The 23666-nt window shown below is 46.8% G+C and overlaps 1 long non-coding RNA gene across 1 annotated transcript in view; it reads right to left on the reverse strand.

Moving 5' to 3' along the window:
- Positions 1 to 723: 723 nt before the first annotated feature.
- LOC146833812 (uncharacterized) overlaps positions 724 to 23666 on the reverse strand; it is a 48989-nt gene continuing 26046 nt past the window's right edge. The window contains exons 3-5 of the long non-coding RNA XR_014960620.1: positions 13605 to 13805; positions 3404 to 3464; positions 724 to 2630 (exon numbers count right to left, since the gene is read on the reverse strand). This is a non-coding gene — a long non-coding RNA (uncharacterized LOC146833812). The remainder of the gene's footprint in view (positions 2631 to 3403; positions 3465 to 13604; positions 13806 to 23666) is intronic.

Here is a 23666-nt window from a genome sequence, read left to right on the forward strand (position 1 = left end):
ACCACAACCCTGGTGTCATTAGGAGAGTGGTAGCGCCTCAGCAGTATAGAGAGTTTCTTATCACATTAACCAATGATACCCCCTAGCTGGGCATCTTAGCCAGGCAAAAACTTGGAGTAGGTTAGTCACTCACTTCTATTGGCCAAGTATGTCCCAGAAATTATAGGAGTTTTCCAATACCTGTGCCACCCGCCAAGCCAGTGGCAAGACAGGTGATTACCCAAGGGCCACCTTAATTCCACTTTCAATGGTTGGGGTTCCCTTTGAAAGGGTAGAGATTGATATTGTTGCCCCCTTGACCCTCCAACTGCATCAGGAAATCGTTTTATATTGGTAGCAGTGGATCATGCTACCAGGTATCCAGAGGCATTTCCCCTAAGGACTACTACTTCTCCTGCAGTAGCTAGAGCCCTCATTGTTATCTTTACCGGAGTGGGTTTTCCAAAGGTGGTGGTGTCAGACAGAGGTACAAACTTCATGTCTGGCTACCTAAAATGCATGTGGGCAGAATATGGAGTGACCTATAAGTCCACTACCCCATATCACCCACAAACAAATGGTCTTGTTGAGAGATTCAACAAGAAAATGAAAGGTATGATTGGTGGACTCCCTGAAAAACTCAGAAGGAGACAAGATGTCTTACTACTATGCCTGATTTTTGCCTACAAGGGAATTGCCACAGAAGGGAGTGGGGGTTTCCTGTAAGGGGTCGTTGTGTCTAGTGAAGGAAGGCTGGGAGAGGCCTCTCAAAGAGTCTAAACAGGACATTGTGGATTATGTGTTTGGTCTTCGTTCCAGGATGGATGAGTACATTGGGTTGTTCGAATATGAAGTTACCTTAAAGAATTTAAAAGACAAGAGGAGTTTGGCAAAAAAAGAAAAGTTGGTATAATTAAACGCAGAGGGCGGTAGAGTCTCGACAGAATGCGTCTAAGGAAAGTCTCTTGGTGTACCGAGGTTTGGCTGGTATTATAGACATCTCGTGAGGTACAATAAAGTAATTTCAGCATTCCTGAAAATCATCTCCATCATTAATTAACAAGCTCGGGCATCAGATAAGAACACCAATGGCTCTCGACCTCTGGGAGAGCTTGTGTGGCCCATTGTGTATGTGTCCAGATAGCCAGCATGAGGAGTGCCTGTCGTGTCCTTATTGGCTGAGTGTTTCTATGTACATGTGGTATCTAGCTCTGGGGTGGGTCGCAGGAACTGCCTGACCACGTACCTCTGGCTCAGGGTTTATGGGGAGGTCACATTGGGTAAATCTACAGCAATGATGCGAGTTCACTGGAACTCCTAAAGATAATATGGCAGTCACTGGTATCATATTTATCAACAGTCTCAACATTGTGCATAAAGTTGTCATAGCGTAAATTGATATTGTCTTTACTGATGTTGACATAGTTATGTATTCCTAAATCATGGCGTACATCAATATTGCTTTTACTGGCAACAACATTGTCATTTGTGCATATATTATGGCATACATTGACATTGCTACTGCTGGTATCGTCGTTGTTGTGCAAGCATAGATTATGACATACATTGACATTGCGTTTATGGGCATTGACATTGTCACTGGGCCCAAGTTGTGGCATACGCTGAGATCGCATTTATTGGTATTGCCGTTGACGGGCCTGCACATATCATGGTACTCATTGATATCGTATTTACCTATTCCAACACTCTCCCCTCTAGTTGAGTCTCCAACTACTCTATCCTTCTCATATGTGATGACAGTTATGTTATTCGAACGTGTGTGTGTGTCTGTTACTTTTTCCCTAGCTATGTGCATACTACCTAAATTGAGGACTGAGTTTTTACAGCAAGAAACCCCCACTTGTAGGAAGCCACATAACAGAAGTACAATAATGAAAACCGGCATCAGTGACGTGAATAGTTTGGAAACCCATTGGGGGATCCACGAAAAGAAACCATGCAACCAGTCCCTCTCCAGACACCTCCCTCCTTCTTCTTCTCAGCTTGCAGATGATACAGTTCTTGGAAGGCTTGAGCAAATTGTCTATGTAATTTCCGGGACAAAAAGTACAAAAGGAAGCACCAATCTTGGCACACACCCCACCCTCCATCGCGGTCATCAAGTTCAACATGTATTGATGTTGCATCCCCATAAGGTGGATGGCTATCAGTTCTTTATTGATAGTGTTTATGCCGAGCTCAGTATTATTTATCATCTTGAGCAACTCCCATCTGGTTATTTGCAACTAGTTGGCGTTTGCCTTAGTTCACATGGTAAAGAAGGGTATTGACCATCCACCATTTATTTTAGTCTCTGTGAACAGTCTAAATTCTTCTGGAATGTCCTTGTACTGAGCCCAGCCAAATTATTCAGCTGTTCTTCTCCTTTGAGCATAATGCAACAGAGTTGTTTTCTTCTGTAACGGATGTTGAGACAACTCATACAGATCTTCTCCAGGGACGACCAGGGTTAGGGTGTGTATGATCATGAGGGTGCATAGCACCACCATCTGGGGATGAGCTGGGTGATGGCATGGTCGCCACATTGCTAGTAGAAATCCATCAACGTGGAGGTGCCCCATTGCAGGTCTGGTACGTACAGTAACATGCCGCAGTTATCATTATTGCCCAGCGGTACAGTTCCTTTGCCTCTGAAACATAAAGAGTACAGTGTGAGTTTCCCTACAATCAGGGGTTGCCCCTTCCCCTCCAACCATCTGTACCTATTCATCCCGATAACCTAGATTTCCTGGCACAGGATGCCTATGCAAGCATTGGACCCGCTTCCCTGGGCTCATTTGTGCCCGTGTGATTGAAATGAGCGACCCTGCACTGAAATTCCATGTCTGGGGTCCACTTGTCATTAAAGAAGGTGGTCCAAAAGATGTTAAGGGCCACCCTGGGACTGCAGACGGAGGTGGGAGCAGACATATTAGTGCACTGGTGCGGTGTTCTTGCTACCTCCAGGAACCTCTTTTCTATGAAGTCCCATGGCCAAACAGTGTCCTCCCCTATGGTGCCCCTTCTGCGCATCCTGTCTACTTCGGATTGGATGTTGCTAGGCTCGGTGAAGAGATACAGTGCAGTGGGGTTTGTTTCACACCAAGTGATGTTTTCTAGTGCCCTATGGCATTTCACTCTATGGGGTTGGTGCCAAAACTCACCCGAATTTTCGCAGGAGCAACAGAGATAGCGTGAAGCAAGTTCCCAACTTAAACCCACCATCAAGACTGCCCAACAAGTGCCAAAGCTAATCGAGGCAGAATGGGGGAATAGGGGATGTGAAGCGAAAAACAATATGTTACACATAGTCAAAGCAGGATAGGTGTGGTACACATAAGCAAGAGAATGAGAGTCAGTACTTCTGTGAATCTTTGTATGGAAATATACAGCTGTGTACACACCAATAACTCTACAAATATACCTGCATAAATCCCATCTTCCGTGTATAGGTAAGTACTGTAAGCGCAGGTTTAGTACACAACCTATGTAAAAGAAAGGAAGAGCTTAGTTTTAGATAAAGACAAGTAACGAAAGTAACAGAACTGTTTCTATGTGTGGCATATGACTACCTAACTGATATGTTGTTGGAAACCAGGAAAGGCCAACTGGCAGACTAAAACTGCATAAAAAACAGAATTTCCATTATTAGAGTTCTCACATATACAATATCTTCTTGTGAAGGTAAAAAATATAAATACAAAAATTATATAGAGCCTTGTAATATTCCTTACTTCTTAAGAGTCAGAAATAGGCAAATTAATATTTCTCTTTTGTCTTTTAGAATCAAATCACCAAGTTAGCACAACAGCGGTTCTGGCAGGCAGCGGAAGAAATCAGATAAGTATAATGCATAGGATGTGTCCTATCTGCACAGCGCATTTTACATCCTTAATCCAGAAGTCATAGATTCTTTAAATGTTCTTCTGTTGGGTTTTTCTTTATTGCAGGTAAACAAGCTGAATCAGGATTGCAGGACGTGAAGAAAGCTGTGGAAACCGAGAAGAAAACTGGCGGCCAACAGGACTGCTGAACATGCCGAAATTCGGCACCAATGTGACCCGGATCAGGAAGGTAAGTGAAGTCACTGCAAGAGTTGCAGACACAAAAAGGCTGGAACGCTAAGCAGCGATCCAGCTGGGGAGGAGGGCTTTTAAGCCTGCCGCGCTCCGCCTTTGCTGCATCCAAAACATGGAGAGCGGCAGGTACGAAAGTTGGATCTTTGCCATGATCCTGCATAGGTACATATGGACGAGGCATTTTGCTTTTTCAGGGGCTAGCTCCTGGGATAGGTAAAGCCTGTCTGTCCATTCGGCATGGGGTATCAATGAACATATATAACATGAACTGTTCATAGTTTGTGTTCCTACGGCAGTCTTGTGTTGATACCAGGTGTTGTGTAGTGCATGAGGAATACTAGCATTTGGTTCCGTGTAGGTGTATGTGAGGTGTGAGAGGTCTCTGCACATGCATTGCAGGAATGTAGAAGCAGAATTTATGATATTAGTCATACGTCTAGCTCCAAGGGGCTCGAGAGCACCCAGGCTAAATAGAGCATGTACAACAACAAAAATTAGAGAGGTTGTAGGGTCGTCTTTGGGTGAGGTGTCTGTTGTCTTGGAGCCCAGATGTGTCTTGGTGCAGTATGCAAATCCGTATTTGTAAATCTGTATTTGTAAAGCACAAACTACTCACCCGTACGGGTCTCAAGGCGCTGGGGGCTGTCGTGGAAATTAAGTGAGCTTTTGCCCAGAGTCACATGGTGCTGAGCTGAGCTGCCGCCAGAGCCGGGGATCGAGCCATGAACCCTGTGCTCCGAAGTCAGCTGTCCTGGCCACTTCACCACACCTCTCCAAAACAATGTCTTTCAAGAGGTTGTTGGAAAAGTCAATGTATCCTGTATTACTTGAGCGACTGTCCTTGTGAAAGAAAGTCTTTTGAAAACTTTGGTCGAAGGGATGGCGGGCCGCAGCCGTGTTGGTGCACTTTTAGCTCAATCATGGACCAGTAGGATAAGAGCTGTGGTAATGTAGGTTAGTTCAATAAATACAATTAGTTAGGCAGTTGTCTGGAAAAAGCTGCATTTACATTTTACTGATGCACTCAATGGTCTAACTGTGAGCAAATCTTTCTCATGTGTGGACTCCTGCTGGAACTTGTAGGGAAATGGCTTGAACTGTGCTTGTTTGCTGTGTTTTCTCGGCAAGAGTCAGAGTTCTCGCTGGGACTTTATGTGCTCAGCCTGATGGTGATGGCAATAATGTCCTCCCCCTGGGGGTGGTGTCAGCCAACCTTACCCTGGGGGACCAAAAACAGTGGGGACCCTGGGCCCCCTGCGGGTACCCATATGGCTACTTCTAGTGTAGACTGCTGGTCTACATAGCATGGGCCATCCTGAAGGTTGGTGGTGGTGACTGATAAGGAAATGTGATTGGGAGTGGTATGAGGGGATAGGTCATTTTGGGAGATTTCTTGGACTTATGGTGTTTGTACACTGATTATGCTAGGGCACTGCCATCCCAGACAGTGACCCTACCTTGCCGTAGCTGTGGGTCCAGTCCATACAGGATGGAACTCCCTGTCTGTTGCAGTGATTGCTCTGTGCTCAGTCTGATTTCCTTGAAGCTGATTGTGTGATGCATATACGCTCAGAGCTAGGTTTTGAGGGTGGATGCCTTGTGGGTGCTGTCCTGGTACTATTCCATTCTGATTGTGGTACATTGATAGACAGCACTGGTTAGCCATGTGGCCCATTCTGGGACAATAGTGGCACTCTATGGGGCCGGTTTGGACCCAGTCTCCCTGACCTCAGCCGCTAGGACTTGGTGGATACCCTCTGGGGTCCATAAGTGGAGCTTTGAGACGGGTGCCATCAGGACATTCGCGGATAGCGTGGCACCCTGTATGGCGTTCTTCTTCAGCTTATGTTGGACCAGTTTGGCGGTGTCTCTCTGGACCTGCTCCTGCTTCTCGCTGTCTTTCTCCTGTCTCTTACAGTAGTAGTGTAGTATTGTGGGCCTGTATTTCCTCCCAAGATTTGGTGTTCAGCCCTACTACACTATCTATTCCGGTCTGGATCTCAGTGGTTAGTTCTCTCTTGAGGATGCTGTAAAAGAATGCGACCTGGAGACCCGTGTCGGTCCAGGGCTGACCTGTCTCCTGCCCCCACCGTTCTCTCCTTCTGTCTAAGAGTTCAGTCATCGTCTACCCAGCTTCATGCTCTGTGCAATCAGTCTGCCTATATGTGGGTGGTCAGGGTTTATCTCCCTGATGGCCATTCAGGTATGGTGGCTGAATAAGTTAAATGCAGCCCAGTCATGCTCGGTGTTCATAAGCGTGACTGCGGGGATGCAGGCTCGGGAAAACAAAGTGTCAATCTGCTCTTCAAACAGGCTGCTGAGCAGACTTTTGATGTCACCTAAAGCTAAATTTATATCTGTGGTGTTCTTTTCAAAGCATGAGATCCATTTCTCTGCCCATCCATCAATGGGGGCAGTTTATTCCTGAGCCCTTCTTTGTCCATCTGTGCCAAAGGCACGTAGATGGTTTCTGCTGCACCTTTCTGCAGTAGAGGGCAAATCCTGGCTCAGGGCAGCTCTGTTGGTTACTCCCAATGTAATGCTCCCATTGCCTCAAGCACTCCTGCATGTAGGGGTAGTTGTGTTTTGGATGTCCCCCTCCATGCCGAAAGCAGTCCTCTGCATTGGCCATATCTTCGGATTCAAAAGATCCCTCAACTGGCCAAAAATGATCATACTGGTGGCCCTTCCTTTCGGTCTAGGAGGCTAGTAGATGACAGAAAGGCCAGGCGAAGGCCTCGCCCTCTTCTCTGGATACTATTTCTTTAGTGGTTCTTCTGTCTCACCAGCGCATTCGGGGGAGCAACGGACATCCTCGTCGTTGCTCTCCTTGTGCACGCATAAGGGTGCCATGCTGCTCCTTCTGTGTCTCAACTGTGTCCCTATCAGGCTCTCCTGACTACTTATTAACTGGTCAGCCCCTCTCTTATGCTGATGGCGAGGTGATATGCGTGACTTGGTGTGGAACATTCCTCTCAGCTCATCTCTATGTGGGGACAGAGACCTAGCTCCTGCTCCTGCTCCCTCCGGGGGAAGGGGAGTTGTTTCCCCTTCCTGCTGGGCTTCCCAGGCGAGAGCTCTCTCTCTCTCCACCCTTGACTCTCGGCTGCCTCCTTCTCTCAGAGCTACGTGTTGTTATAGGCAATGTCTTGTCCTCAACCTCACTCCCTGATGCTTCCTCTGTGCCATAGACCTGCCTGGGTGGAATATAGCCTGTGGCTCCCCCTTAGGAGTCGGTCTTTGCAGGACTGGTGCTCCTTTCTTCACTTCCACTGGTTGAATCACCTTCCAGTAGGGCCACAAACCTCCCTCTGACCGTATAGTGCCTGGTGGGGCATTCAAGAGTGCATGCTCCCTGTTGGCTTGGACCTGATGGGTGAGGGCTCAAGCCCCAAAGAGGCTTGGCACTGGACTGAGCCGGGGCTGACTGCACCCAGGCTGGAGGGGCCTATGATCCTCTTCCCCGCCTGGTGGCTTGCTGCCCATGGGTAGCTCCAACACTCTCCTCAACCAGTGGATTAATGTAACCCAGCGCAGTGGCAACTGGGATGGCCGGCATCAGCGAGAGCACATCCCTTCCAGTGTATTGTGTGTGAGGTGCAGATGCCTAACTTACAGACTCGGGGACAGTCTTATAGGCTGGAGTCACCTCGAAGATAGCCCACAGTTTTAGTTGGGCCTCTGCTTAGCCTTCTTATGTCCCATATACCTGGTCTGTATGGGAGTCATTGTTCTATGGTGTTGGTGTTGAACGTTCCCCCCTCAGGCCAGGGAAATGCCTGGGCTTTGGTATGAACGTGCACTCACTGCAGTGTTTCTCTAGTTTCCTAGCCTGGGCAGGGAGTCTTGCTTGCATGTGGCTTAGTGGAGACTCCATGATGGATTGAGTAACATGTTTTAAAGATTTAGCAAATTTGGATCGACACGAGGTTCTTTAACCGCTTCGCTGCCAGGCCTTTTCCCCTCCTGTGCCACGCCCTTTTTTGGCTATTTGGGGTAGTGCGTGCTGAGGCCCCTGTAACTTTTTGACCACATAAGGTATCCACGCCAAATTTGCGTCCTTTTCTTCCAACATCATGGGGATTCTAAAGGTACTCAGCGTTTGTGGATCCTCCTAGAGGGGTCACAGAAATGAGCCAAAATACAGCAAAATTTTGTTTTTTTTCGGAAAAATTGGAAAAACGGGCTGCAAATGAAAGCATCTGGGTTTTTCCCTGCAAATGTTATTAAAAAAGGGTTTGTGGGGTTGAAATCACCATTTTCCCAGCTTTTCGGGGATACCAGACTTTTGTCAGAAACCCAACTTTTTTTACACAGTTTTGGCATTTTTCTGGGACATAGCCTAATTTTGCTATTTTTTGTGCTTTTGACCCCCTTCCAGTTAATGGCAGAAATGGGTACAAAAGCAATAATGGATCCTGGAAAGCTATACATTTTCGAGAAGAAGACAAAATTCTGAATTCAGCAAGGGGTCATTTGTGTAGATCCATCATGGTTTTTTATAGAAACTAACAGTTAAATGTAGGATAAATTGAAAACAGCCTTTTGTGTCAACGTTTTCACCTGTAACTTCTTCGAATTATGACAGCTCTTTGAAAGCAATATACCATTACATCCGCTGGACATTACTGGTTGTGGGGATATATAGGACTTGTAGGTTCACCAAGAACCCGACAAACCCATAGCCAAAAACTGAGCAGCAATTTGCAATGGTTTTTTATTATGTACCGGGTATATAGTAATCATTCTGTAAAAATGTGTACATGGAAAAATCGGTATGAAAGACACTTATGTATTTCTGAAATGGGAACAAAATATAGAGTTTAGAAACAGTAGATATTTGCACATTTCTGAAATTGGGAATACTCATACTAGCATGAGAATTATCAGTCATTTTTTAGAATGACTTCTTTTTTACACAATATCTTTCATTTGGAAGGCAGAAATGCATCGAAAGTCAATAGATAATAACAGTTCCTTTACAAATCTGAATTACCCTAAGTCTCCCGATAAAAATGGTACCTCACTTGTGTGGGTAGGCATAGTGCCCGCGACAGGAAACGGCGCAAAACGCAACGTGGTCACAACTCAATATCGCATTGAAAATTTACCCTAGGTGGCCGCCGAGCACCGGGCCAAAAACCCAGGTGACCCCTCTTGCAAAACCAGGTCGTTTTGAGGTAGGCAATTTTCATGTCGCCTCAATACGTTTTGGGCCCTTGCCTGTTGCGGGTACTTGGGCCTCCCACACAAGTGAGGCACCGTTTTTATCGGGAGACCCGGGGGAACGCTGGGTGGTAGGAAATTTGTGTCAGCCCGGTGATGCCACAACTTTCCCACACAAAAATGTGTGAAAAAGGTGATTTTTTCAGCTAAATTTGAGGTTTGCAGGGCATTCTGGGTAAGGAAACGTTGGGGGATCCACGCAAGCCATACCTCCCTGGAATCCCCCGGGTGTCTAGCTTTCAGAAAAATGTGGGTTTGGTAGGTTCCCCTAGGTGGCCGCCGAGCACCGGCCAAAAACCCAGGTGACCCCCCTTGCAAAACCAGGTCGTTTTGATGTAGGCAATTTTCATGTCGCCTCAATACGTTTTGGGCCCTTGCCTGTCGCGGGTACTTGGGCCTCCCACACGAGTGAGGCACCATTTGATCGGAGGACCCGGGGGAACGCTGGGTGGTAGGAAATTTGTGTCAGCCCGGTGATGCCTCAACTTTCCCACACAAAAATGTGTGAAAAAGGTGATTTTTTCAGCTAAATTTGAGGTTTGCAGGGCATTCTGGTAAGGAAACGTTGAGGGATCCACGCAAGCCATACCTCCCTGGAATCCCCGGGTGTCTAGTTTTCAGAAATGTGTGGGTTTGGTAGGTTCCCCTAGGTGGCCGCCGAGCACCGGGCCAAAAACCCAGGTGACCCCCTTGCAAAACCAGGTCGTTTTGAGGTAGGCAATTTTCATGTCGCCTCAATACGTTTTGGGCCCTTGCCTGTCGCGGGTACTTGGGCCTCCCACACGAGTGAGGCACCGTTTTTATCGGGAGACCCGGGGGAACGCTGGGTGGTAGGAAATTTGTGTCAGCCCAGTGATGCCACAACTTTCCCACACAAAAATGTGTGAAAAAGGTGATTTTTTCAGCTAAATTTGAGATTTGCAGGGCATTCTGGGTAAGGAAACATTGGGGGATCCACGCAAGCCATACCTCCCTGGAATCCCCCGGGTGTCTAGTTTTCAGAAATGTGTGGGTTTGGTAGGTTTCCCTAGGTGGCCGCCAAGCCCGGGGCCAAAAACTCATAGGACCCCCTTTGCAAAACCAGGTTGTTTTGTGATAGGTAATTTTGATGTCTCCTCAATAGGTTTTGGGCCCTTGCCTGACGCGGGCACTAGGCCTACCCACGCAAGTGAGGTACCATTTTTCTCTGAAGACTTTGGGGAACGCAGGGTGGGTGGAATTTTGTGGACCCACGCAGATTCCAGAACTTTCAGACAAAGAAATGTGAGGAAAATGTGTTATTTTGAACACATTTTTAGGTTTGCAATGGATTCTGGGTAACAGATCCTGGTGAGAGCCAGTGAAGTCACCCCATCCAGGAGTCCCCTCGGTGTCTAGTTTTAAAGAATATACAGGTTTGCTAGGTTTGCCTACGTGCCAACTGCGCTAGGGCCCAAAATCCACAGGTATGCACATTGCTAAAAAAAATCGGAGCCCAGTGGGCTTTCTGCCGCCCTGGGGGGGAATCGGGGAAGGGGGTTTCATCCTGATATGCCCCTAAAGGGGCAGAAAGACTGTGGCTATTTTTTGTGGGGGTGGGGGCATTGGTATGACCATTTTGGGCAGCCCCCACGCATAAACAAAGCCTGCGTACTCGCTGGCGCCTACTGGGCTTTCTGCCCCCCCCAGGGGGTGGATCAGGGGCCACTGCCACCATCTGCCCTCCGGGGGGGGGCAGAAAGACTGGAATTTCTCTGGGGGTGGGGTGGGGTATTGTCATGCCCATTTTGGGGAGCCCCTATCCCTACACTAATAAAACAAAAAAATCCATGGTTTCTAGTGGGCATTCTGCGCCCCCAGGGGGGGCCAGATCAGGGGCTACAGCTCCCATCTGCCTCCTGGGGGGAAGAAAGACTGTCATTTTTGTGGGGGGGAGAGTGGGGGCATTGGCGTGCCCGTTTCGGGCAGCCCACACCCTAAAAACAATTGCGCAAAAAAAATCCCTGGTGTTTAGTGGGCTTTCTGCCCCCCCTGAAGGGGTAGATTAGGGGCCAATGCCCCATCTGCCCCCCGGGGGGGGCGGAAAGACTGTAATAACTGGGGGGTGGGGTGGGGGCATGGGCCTGCCCGTTTTGGGCAGCCCCCACCCCTATTTTCTTTTTTTTACAATTCCCTGGTGTCTAGTGGTCTTTTTGCCCCTCCCGGGGGGGCAGATTCGGCACCAATGCCCCATATGCCCCCTGGAGGGGGCAGAAAGACTGTGATAATTGGGGGGTGGGGTGGGGACATGGGCCCGCACGTTTTGGGCAGCCCCCACCCCTATTTTTTTTTTTTTACAATTCCCTGGTGTCTAGTGGTCTTTTTGCCCCCCCGGGGGGGAAGATTGGGGGCCAATGCCCCATCTGCCCCCCAGGGGGGGCAGAAAGGCTGCAATGGTGGTGGGTGGTTGGGGGCATTGGTGTGCCCGTTTCGGGCAGCCCCCACCCTAAAAAAACAGAAAAGAAATCCCTGGTGTCTAGTGGGCTTTCTGCCCCCCCGGAAGGGGCAGATTAGGGGCCAATGCCCCATCTGTCCCCCGGGGGGGCAGAAAGACTGTGATTATTGGGGGTGGGGGCATGGGCCTGCCCGTTTTGGGCAGCCCCCACCCCTATTGTTGTTTTTTATAAATTTTCCTGGTGTCTAGTGGGCTTTTTGCCCCCGGGGGGGGGCAAAAAGACTAAACAATGCCCAAAATAAACTGGGGGGAGCAAAGGCCCTTGCCCAAGGGGCCACTCCCCCCTCCCTGGTGTCTAGTGGGTGAATCCCTGCTTGGGGATCGCCCTCCTGTGGCGATCCCCAAGCAGGGATCCACTGGGGAGGGGTACCATTGGAAAGGGGAGATTCTCCCCTTTCCAACAATACCTCTCCCGTCTTTCTACGTGCTCAGGGGGCTGAGATAGCCCCCTGAGCACGTAGAAAGTGAAACTGAAATGAGCCTCTTGACTCATTTCAGTTTCACTTTCACTGTAATGACGTCGGCGCGACGTGCGCGCGATCGTCATTACAGTGAAAGGGGGGGGGGGGGGCCTCGGGAGCTGGGGAAACTCTTCCCCAGCTCCCAAGGCTATTTTGGCAGAAAGGGAATCGCTAGGGATTCCCTAGGGAATGCCTCATGACGAGCTGGCCTCGTCATGGGCAAAGCGCGACTGTGCTCCATGACGAGTCCAGCTCGTCATGGGCATACAAGGGGTTAAATAGTTACAAATTCTACTTTAATTTTGGAAAACAGTGTACATGGGGTGGTACCCAAAACAATCTACTGCTTACGAACTCTATAAACAATCAATGCATTTGAAAAAGGAGTAAATAAAAGACGAATGCAATGAAATAGTAACAACCTGAAACAGAACATGATTATTAGTTCAGAGCGGTATGAGTTGATTTGTAGCAATAAATTAGCAAACGTTAAAATTGAATCTGGAAAAAAATGGTTATTATTTGATGAAGCAGAGACTTACTAACATGACATAACATTTAAACCTGAAGTACATTGCAAAACATGACAGCACCACAACATCAATACATGCATAAAGTGGAAAAAATCTAAAAGAGAGAAAGAGGTGGACAAAACAAATGATTATTTTGTCCAAAATAAACTTTAGCCCCGTCCTAGCACCTACGGCCCGAGGAGAGGGGATGCTCTGTGTATTAAGCAGAGCTAAGTGAGGCCGATAGTCTTTCACTATCAGCTCAATGGACAAAGGTATCTGCCCTCTTAATGTAGAAAAAGGAATAGCTTGACAACTGTCAGCCCTCTGTGGCCAGACACAAGCTATGCCTTATTTCACCAAAGTCTGACATTTCCCTAACGTTCTGAATTACACCCTATGTCACACCCAGGGGTAGTGCGTACCGACTGCCTGACGCCCAGCCGTCCAAGTGCAAAAGTCCTCCTTTTCACTTCTTTTAAATCCCCCCAGTATTAAGAAAACCCCCGGAAGTCTCAAAGATAACCAATTTGATTATAAAATAAGATTGAGGTGGTGATGCTATATAACACACCAAGGATCGGGGGTGTACTGTTGTGTCACGCCCAACTGTTTAAGCTAAAAAGTAACCTTATATAACACACCAAGGGTCAGGGGTGTATTGTTGTGTCACGCCCAACTGTTCAAGCTAAAACTTAACCCTATATAACACACCAAGGGTCAGGGGTGTACTGTTGTGTCACACCCCTCTGTTCAAGCTAAAAACACTGTAGCTACCTTCCCCTTTATTGACTGGGGAAAAAAGTATCTACACACTTGTCCTAGTTTACCATACGCCACAGGATGGGACTAAGGATCAGATGTGGTCTCTTACCCTTGTGACGCCAGCCTCTGTACTGACCTCCACCCCGAAAGTTCACCAGAACTTCTAATCAATTATGGTGTCTCTTCACCGATCATGTTTGTGCAGATGAATCCGTTAGGGCAGGAGACCTTGTCCTTCGGCAGCAGTCAAGCTCGATAAACCAATCTCTCCTGCCTAGCTCACCAAAATGTTGCTCGGATATGAATTTGCCTTAAAGAAATGAAAAAAAGGGGCATTTGGCATAACAGGGACAAGTTTGTTCAAATAAACATAGTGGCCGGGAGAGTCTCGACAGAATGCGTCTGAGGAAAGTCTCTCGGTTTACAAAGGTTTGGCTGGTATTATATACATCTTGTAAGGCACAATAAAGTAATATCAGCATTCCTGAAAAGCATTTCAGTCATTAATTAACAAGCTCGGGGTTCAGATAAGGACACCTATGGCTCTTGATCTCTGGGAGAGCTAGTGTGGCCCAGTGTGCATACGTCCAGATGTCCAGCATGAGGAGTGCACGATCACTACATGTGGTGTGCCTGTCGTGTCCTGATTGCCTGAGTGTTTCTATATACATGTGGTATCTATCTTTGGGGTGGGTGTGGGTCGCAGGACCTGCCTGACCATGTACCTCCGGCTCAGGGTAGATGGGGAGGTCACATTGGGTAGATCGACAGCAATGATGTGAGTTCACTGGAACTCCTAAAAATAATATGGCAGTCACCGGTATTTTTATCAACAGTCTCAACATTGTGCATACATTTGTCATAGCGTACATTGATATTGTCTTTACTGATGTTGACATAGGTCTGCATTCCTAAATCATGGTGTACATCAATGTTGCTTTTACTGGTAAAAACATTGTCATTCGTGCAAAGTTTATGGCATACATTGACATTGCTACTGCCGGTATCGTCGCTGGTGTGCAAACATAGATTATGACATACATTGACATTGAGTTTAAGGATATTGACATTGTCATATGGGCAAAGGTTGTGGCATACATTTAGATCGTATTTATTGGTATTGCCATTGACGGGCCTGCACATATCATGGTACTCATTGACATTGTATTTACCTATTCTAATACCCTCTCCTCTAGTTGATTCTTCAACTATTCTATCCTGCTCATATTTGATGACAGTTATATTATTCAAAAGTGTGTGTGTGTCTGTAGTGACTGTTACGTTTTCCCTAGCTATGTGCATACTACCTAATTTGAGGACTGCGTTTTTAGAGCAGGAAACCCCCACTTGTAGGAAGCCACATAACAGAAGTGCAATAATGAAAACCGGCATCAGTGACGTGAATAGATTGGACACACATTGGGGGATCCACGAAAAGATACTATGCAACCAGTACTGCTCCAGGGCACCTCCCTTCTTCTTCTTCTCAGCTTGCAGACAATGCAGTTCTTGGATGGCATGAGCTAATGTCCCATGGTCTATGTAATTTCTGGGGAAAGAAGTACAACAGGAAGCACCAATCTTGGCACACACCCCACCCTTCTTCGCAATCATCAAGTCCAACATGTATCGATTTTGCAACACCGTAAGGAGGATGGCTATCAGTACTTAATTTAGGCCGAGCTCAGTATTAACTTCAGCAACTCCCACCTGGTTATTTGCAACTAGTTGGTGTTTGCCTTAGTTCACATGGTAAAGAAGGGTATTGTCTATCCGGCATTTACATGAGTCTCTGTGAACAGTCTAAATTCTTCTGGAATGTCCTTGTACTGAGCCCAGCCAACATAATCAGCAGTTTTTCTCCTTTGAGCATAATGCAACAGAGTTATTTTCTTCTCTAACGGATGTTCAGACAACTCAGAGATCTTCTCCAGGGACAACCGGGGTTAGGGTGTGTATGGTCATGAGGGTGCAGAGGCACCACCCTCTGGGGATGAGCTGGGTGTGGCAAGGTCGCCACATTGCTAGTAGAAATCCATCAACGTGGAGGTGCCCCATTTCAGGTCCGGTACGTACAGTAACATGCCGCAATTCTCATTATTGCCCAGAGGTATAGTTCCTTTGCCTCTGAAATATAAAGAGTACAGTGAGAGTTTCCCTACACTTAGGGGTTGGCCCTTCCCCTCCAACCATGTGTACCTATTCATCCCGGTAACCTAGATTTCCTGGCATGGGGTGCCTATGCGAGCATTGGACCCCCTTCCCTGGGGCTTATTTCTGCCCGTGTGATTGAGATGAGGGACCCTGCACTGGAATTCCATGTCTGGGGTCCACTTGTCATTAAAGAAGGTGGCCCCAAAGATGTTAAGGGCCACCCTGGGACTGCAGACGGAGTTGGGAGCATCCGCATGAATAGGCCATGGTACAACACATGCGATACATCACATGCCATTACAACGTGGTCATTACATCGCATACCATTACAACACATGTCGTTACGACTAGCTGTAGGAGGCGCTGGATGTTGGAATAGCATAATTTACCATTCCAACTCCAATCTGTGCAACAGTAGGGAAGGTGTTGGGTTTTAAATCCAACACCTTCTGCCCCCTACAGCAAGTCATTGTAACGACTTGCGTTGTAATGGTTTGTGATGTAGCAACGTGGTTGTTGTAACTACTGCATTGTAATGGCATGCAATGTAAACGATGTTCCCCAGAAGTATTAGTGCACTGGGTTGGTGGTCTTGGTACCTTTAGTCTACGAAGTCCCATGGCCAAATAGTGACCTCCCCTATGGTGCCCCTTCTGCATATCCTGTCTACTTCGGATTGGACGTCGCTAGGCTCGGTGAAGAAGTGCAGCAGGGTTTATTTTCACACTGGGTGATGTTTACTAGTGCCCAATGGCATTTCTCTCATTGGGGTTGGTGCCAAATCTCACCCAAATTTTCACAGGAGCAACAGGCATTGCGTGAAGCAAGTTCTCAACTTAAACCCACCACCAAGACTACCCAACAAGTGCGAAAGCTAATCGAGGCAGAATGGAGGAATAGGGGATGGGAAGAGAAAAACAATATGTCCCACAAAGTCAAAGCAGGATAGGTGTGGTACCCGAATAGTCTCTCTACGCCTCCTGAACACATGAAAGAAAATGAGAGAGTCAGTACTTCTGTGAATCTATGTATGGAAACTATACAGCTGTATACACACCAATAACTCTACACAAATATACCTGGATAAATCCCCTCTTCCGTGTATAGGTAAGTGACTGTAAGCGCAGGTTTAGTACACAACCTATGTACCTGTGCATGTATTCTTCAGATCTTGATCATTTGTACCACTGACTGAGGAGCTGTGGGATCCTCTGCAAGTCCAGCCCAGGTTTCCACTCTGATCGGACGAGACGAGACCAGAGTCAAGCACAGAAGTGGAAACGGAGCTGGAGCGGGAGATGCCGAGCAAAACACCAGGAAAAATGCTCCAGAGGCACCCGCAGCAGCTCCAGCTCCAGCCGCTCGCCCCGCCGATTGCTCTGTACAGGGCCCCCTTTCTATTTTCCCACAGTTACAGAGTACAGCACCGGATTGGAGCTCGGTGTCAGAACCCAGAGCCTGCAGTGGGTAGAGCGGTAAAACGGGCAGAGCGAGTTCCAAGCGCTTAGAAAAGCCACCAGGTACAAGACACGAGGTACGTGGAGCAAGGTGCTCCCACTCTTACCCACGCCCTGCCGTGGCTGGCCGTGGCTGGTAGCGCAGGCGGTGCTGAGAAGCACAATCAGCGGTAGCGTGGGTAGTGGAAGAGAGGTGCGTACAGAGCGCGGCCTTCCTACTCGCGGCCGCAGAGTGTAGAGCCCAGCAAGACTGCGGAAGCGACCCAAACAGGTTGGGAGCAGCCCGCCAGTGCACCTTGCTCTCCACCCAGGCTCCGTTCCGCTTGACCCCAAAAAGCTTCCAGCCTTCTTCGCCCAATGATCAGGGTATCAGCTGGTTAGATTCATAAAGACTCACCCGACCTAACCAACGGGCTAATACCAGTTTCTATCTTCAGGCCACCATCCGGCTACCAGGACCACCAGGACCATCAGTACTGCCGGATAAGGCAGGGATACCTGGAACCACCAGACCCCCGGGACCTCAGACCCTAGACCCCTGGCTCAGGTGCTCAGAGTACTGACTAATCATGCAGACTAGAAATACGGGTCTGGCCCAGTCCCAAGTTAACTATCGTCCACATAAACCAGCAAGACGTCAAAAATCTAAGATGTTGTACCCTCCAGGTAAAGGAAGTGTAAGATCTGGTTCGACCCCCCGGGAGGGGCAAAAATTGGGTGAGCAGCCAACTAACCCGTCCCCAACTTCAAGTGTGAAGATTAGGAATATGAATTTAAATTCAACCCCAAATTTGAGTGAACTCACCGCAATTGGCACTACCAATAGCAACAGTCCTAATGGTAATAGCGACATTAGAGTTTATTTCCAACAAACAAGCAAAAAATGCAAATCAGGACACCCTTGCAATCCTGGAAAAACAGCTGACACACCCTGCTTTGTAACTGGCATCGAAACCATCGCTAACACATCAGCATGCGCCAACATATACGAGACTTTGAATCAAAGATCCCCAGTGGCCGCACCACTTTCTCCGGAAATTATCATAGTCAAGGGCAATAGTGTTCAAGCACAAGAAATCATAATCGATCAAGGCCCGCTTTGCCCTAAAAACTGAGCAAACGGCACACCAGTGCCCACAAATTCAGGCAGCAGACCCATAGAAGCTCACCCTGCTACCTTTTTAGAGGCAAGTGAGGAGTTTCCTCCCTTAACAAGATACATTATGGGCAATTGCACTCCTCTGAAGCCCCAGCTGGACCCTTTGGCTTCTTCTTTCATGCCCATTGAGCCCACTGAGCCCATTATTGATAGCTTCCCATTTAAAGGCTGTTCTGATTCATCAAACCAAAGCCTACTTTGTGCAAACGAACCATGGTCCTCCGGCTTCCCAAAAACGGAAATGGAAACTGCCTCGATGCCACAAAAAATAGAAAATCATCTTGCACTGATCAACGAAGCTCTGATCTCAATGGCAAATGCGACCATAATGCACGCAGATAAATTGGACACACAAATAAACATACTGCAAACAGTTGCCAGTCTGATCTCTGGATTGGATTTGAAATTGGAACTTTTAAACTCCCTGATTCGCAGAGCCCAGGCAAATACAGACGTAAAGGTAAAACAAGATGGCTGCAGATGCAGCCCAATACTGCAGAACTTGGAAAAGCTCTCAGAAATGATGAGCACTTTAGTCACGGACCCTAAGTGTGAGGTCAATAGGCAGACGAACAACATACCACGCCATCCCCATCACAATTCAACTCAGAGCCCAAGCAGGAAGGCCTCACAAACAAATATGCAAAAAGTCATATATGAGTCATCAGAGCTCAAATAAACAGAATAAGAACAGAAGACTTGCAGCCAACATCTGCCTCACAGCTAAAGCTACAGGACAATCAGGTTAGACCAGAAAAAATACAGGAAACCTCCTGGCACGATAGTAACAGCTTCAAAAGCCCATCTAGCGACAATGACTTGACCCTTGAATTCAATTCGCAGTCCAAATCTCAATTCTGTTCCAGTTCTGATAACGGCTCTGGAAAGTCAGATGATTTAAAACCCCCAATTTTAGAATGTCAACACTTGTCCAGGAAAAACAAGAAAAAATTAAAAAAGTTAAACAAAACAAAAAATGGTAAAAGCTATCCTAAAGGGACCATCAAGCATTGGATTGTGTCAGAAAAACAGGAACATAGAGAACACAGCATGGTGAACCAGGATGACTTTGGCCCCCCACAAAAAATAACTGGCACTGATCAAAATAGAGGCATACAAATGTACGGCATAATTACTAATGACATACCCGCTCAGCGTCTCCCAGGAAACTTAACGGAGAAGCTGATTAAAAGCCTGAACACAACAGTCCCAGTTTCCAGCGGCCACTTTGTCAACACACAAGGCCCACAGACTGAAGAGCCACGCCAAGAACAGAAGGAACACCCAGACCTTAACACAGTACGGTCCCTAGCAATTAAAGAAGATAATGCCAGCACCAGCAGCACCTAACAAGGAACACCCAAACCGGATAACACAACTAAATCTGTCTTTGCACAGCCAATAGCCCATAAGGAGCCCCTATTTGCAAACACAGCTAACAATCAAAGGGAGATGAAAACTACTCAAGCTAGCACCAATGACCCTCCATCCCTCCCCGTTCGCATCCTTACCCTCAGGATTGATTTGCAAAATTGGGCCCCAAACACAAACTGGACCGGGGAAGGATCTGTCTCCTGTGAGTATTCAACTCGGAATTCTACAGAGCCCTTAGATGCTGCAAAGGCGATTTTTAAACACATCCATCCCTTCAAGGACCATGCCACAGACCGAGAAAATCTGAAAGTATTGCTATATCCCAAATATACCTCGCAGGGGAATTGGGACATCCTCAATAGAGCAAACCTTCTGAAGCTTTGCGAAAACATTCCTGGTTTGTAAAATATAAAAACTACTAATATTGAGACTGTGGCTTTCTCTGGCCCAGGGCCAAGTGAAACAAATGAAACAACTGAGATAACTTTCTCCAACCTGATCATGGCGGACGCCCTGAGAGGATACATAATGCAACTGGACAATTGGGGCTTATAAATCAAGCCCCCGCCCGCCACTAATACCCAGAGATCCTGAAAAATAATGCGCCATGTGCACGACAGGGAGTACAAGATTTGAACGGTCAGAAATGGATGAACAGTAAACACTCAACTCTACTAGCTACTGGATCCATTTTACACGGCTCCATAGGCAGCCCAAAAACGAATTTGTGGAGCAATAGTTCAATTCAAATCATCACACACGTAGAAGGAGGCAACCGCTCCCGTTCAACTAAGGGAAACATTATTAAAGATTGGTCCTGGCTCCTACTGGCCGTAAACCCTTGCTCCTAATATCAGGCCCTTATCAGGCAATCAGTCGACGCCGAAAAAGGTTAGTTACGCCTCAAACAACGTCCTTGTCCAGCATAGAAGTCCCTCAGATAACAACCAAATGATCAACATCATGACTTGGAACGTTGCAGGGATTAACAAAGTTCTGCAAAGTCCATCTGCAACTACATTCCTTGCAGGAGCAGATATAATCTGCGCCCAAGAAACATGGGCAACTTCATCTATACCAATAGGGGGCTACGCGGAATACTTCAAATCCGCAATAAAACGCAATATTTTCGGGAGACCCTCAGGGGGTATCTCGACATACATCAAACATGCGGTGAAAGTACATTTCACAGTGATAAAGAACCCCCTCAGACATGTTTTTGGCTGGCACTCTGAAAGGCTTGAACACGACAGACGGCCCAATATCAATACTCTTAATCAATGTTTATTTTAATCCCCATGTGCCAGGTCCGAAAGACAAACTTATTCGGTTAATAAACGAGATCGAAACTCTGCTATTGCAGTTTGCAGGCACGTACTCCATTATCCTTGGGGACTTTAACATGCACGATAAAGGGCTGAACGCACCTGAAAGCCACCCCAACGGGGGCACCGGAAGATTCAACGCCCTTATGCGGGCATAAAACCTGGCAACGACACACTCTCTAACCATAAAAGTCAACTCAGGAGCATTCATAGCACCCACTTACAACAACCAGACCACAATAGACTATATCTTATTAAGTGATAGGCTACAAAAACATATGTCAAATTATGCAGTCCAACCCCGGAATGAAAGTGACCATGCCGCCCTAACTTTACAGTTATCCATCACAGCGAAAACCCACCACACTGTTTGCTGCATCGGTGCAACAAAGGGGAAGAACTGCACAGACTCCTTAGAAGAATCAAATGGGTGCTGCGCCCAAGTCATAAGTTTGCTTCATGGAAATCAACGTGGAAAGGCTGGCAGACCGGCCTCAACGACAAGGGCCTTATAGGGGAATGGGGCACACTTGCCTATGGTTTAGCATCTCTGCTTCGGGGGAGCATTACACACAGAACCAATGCAAATCCCGCATACTCACTGGGACACCAACCAGCAATCAAGAAATGCTCCAAAAAATTAAACTCCAAACTCAGGGCCTATCTAGTAACCGGGTCCGAGTCCGCCAGAAAGGAACTAAAGCTAGCAGCCAAGAGCCACTTATTACTGGTTTGGCAAAATGGCTGAAGATTTTTGAGCTGCTGGCACCTAGCAAATCCCAATAATTTTGGCAATATCTAAACACGATAACTCATGGGACCCCTAATAGAGAGAACCCACTTGACGCAAGCACTTGGACAGCCCACGTAAAAACCCTGTACACAATGATTTGAATGCAAATCCATCAGATAGAACCACAACACTTGGGGGGCAATCTGGCAAAGTCACAACAAATTTTACGGAACCCCTGGTCGATTCTACCGCCCCAGAAAAGCTTGCAATTCGAACCATCTTGAAAGCCAGTGGGGAGACTAGCTCTGCACAAGATTCTTGCAGTCAGACTACATCCTCTCCTCCTAAAAGAACTGTACCCAACGGTGGAAGTAAGACCGGTCATCACGCAGTGTCGCCTCTGCAACTACAAACGAGAGTCGCTGGCTCATATCCTACGATGCTGTCCCGCCTTGCAGCTAGTTTGCCGAATCCACCTTAAGCCCATTCTCCTTCAACTGGGCACGCGCACAGCAAATGATGCAGTCCAACAGCTATATTCATTGGACACTGTGAAGCACATGGCCAACTTTGCTAAATTCATCTATCACACCCGCACAGCACTTATGGATAGGTCTCTATAGGCTGTCTGGTGCAATAATCCGGGTGAGGGGCTAGTTTGACTAGCACTGAAAGACTAACTTGGCGTGCTAAAAAAAAAAAAAAGACTGGGCATGATTAACAGAACTAATCTGAGACAAAATCCTAAACTTACGTAGTAGTAAAGTTAGGATTTTGTCTTAAATTTGACTTAAGACAAACTTAGGACAGACTTGAGACCGACTTAAGACAGACTTAAGACAGACTTAAGACAAACTTAAGACAGACTTAACACAGACTTAAGACAAAATCCTAACTTTATTACTACTAAATGCCTTCTGTGAATACCAAAAGTAGTAAGTTTAGTATTTTGTCTCAGATTAGTTCTGTGAATCGGGCCCACTGTCATTATTTTATTGTTTTAAGCTAAAACAGCAAAGGAAGTTTCATGAATATATCGTGTACATATATTTATTCATTTTGTATTTCTTATTTTGTCTTATATATTGGTTTTTTTTGTATTGTTTTTTATTAACCACACAAATAAAGAATTCACTGACTGACTACACAACCTATGTAAAAGAAAGGAAGAGCTTAGTGTTAGATAAAGACAAGTAACAAAAGTAACAGAACTGTTTCTATGTGTGTTTCTATGTGTGGCATATGGCTACCTAACTGATGTGTTGCTGGAAACCAGGAAAGGCCCACTGGCAGACTAAAACTGCCTAAAAAATTGAATTTCCATTATTAAGCTTCTCACATATACAATGGCTTCTTGCGTCTATATATGTACGCTAATAAAAAAAGAAGGTAAAAAACATAGATACAAAAATTGTATAGAGCCTTGTAGTATTTCTTTCTTCTTATTTCTTAAGAGTTAAAAATAGGCAAATTAATATTTCTCACTGTCTTCTGTCTTTTGTCTTTTAGAATCAAAGCACCAATTTAGCACAACAGCAGGTTTTGACAGGCAATGAAAGAAATCAGATAAGTATAATACATAGGATATGTCCTTTCAGCACAGCGCACGCTACAGCCTTAATCCAGATTTCCTTGAAGCTGATTGTGTGATGCATGTACGTTCAGAGATTGGTTTTGGGGGTGGATGCCCTGTAGGTGCTGTCCTGGTACTATCCCATTCTGATTGTGGTACATTTTTAGACGGCACTGGTTAGCCATGTGGCCCATTCTGAGACAATAGTGGCACTCTACGAGGGGGGTTTGGACCCAGCTTCCCTGACCTCGCCCACTAGGACTTGGCTGATACGCTTTGGGGTCCGTAAGTGGAGCTCCCTTTAGAGACGGGTACCATCAGTACGTTCGTGACTAGCGCTGCCCCCTCTATGGCGTTCTTCTTCAGTTGCTGCTGTTGGACCAGTTTGGCGGTGTC

The sequence above is a fragment of the Triturus cristatus genome, chromosome 4_2 (genome assembly GCF_964204655.1).
Source record: "Triturus cristatus chromosome 4_2, aTriCri1.1, whole genome shotgun sequence".
Lineage (NCBI taxonomy): Eukaryota > Metazoa > Chordata > Amphibia > Caudata > Salamandridae > Triturus > Triturus cristatus.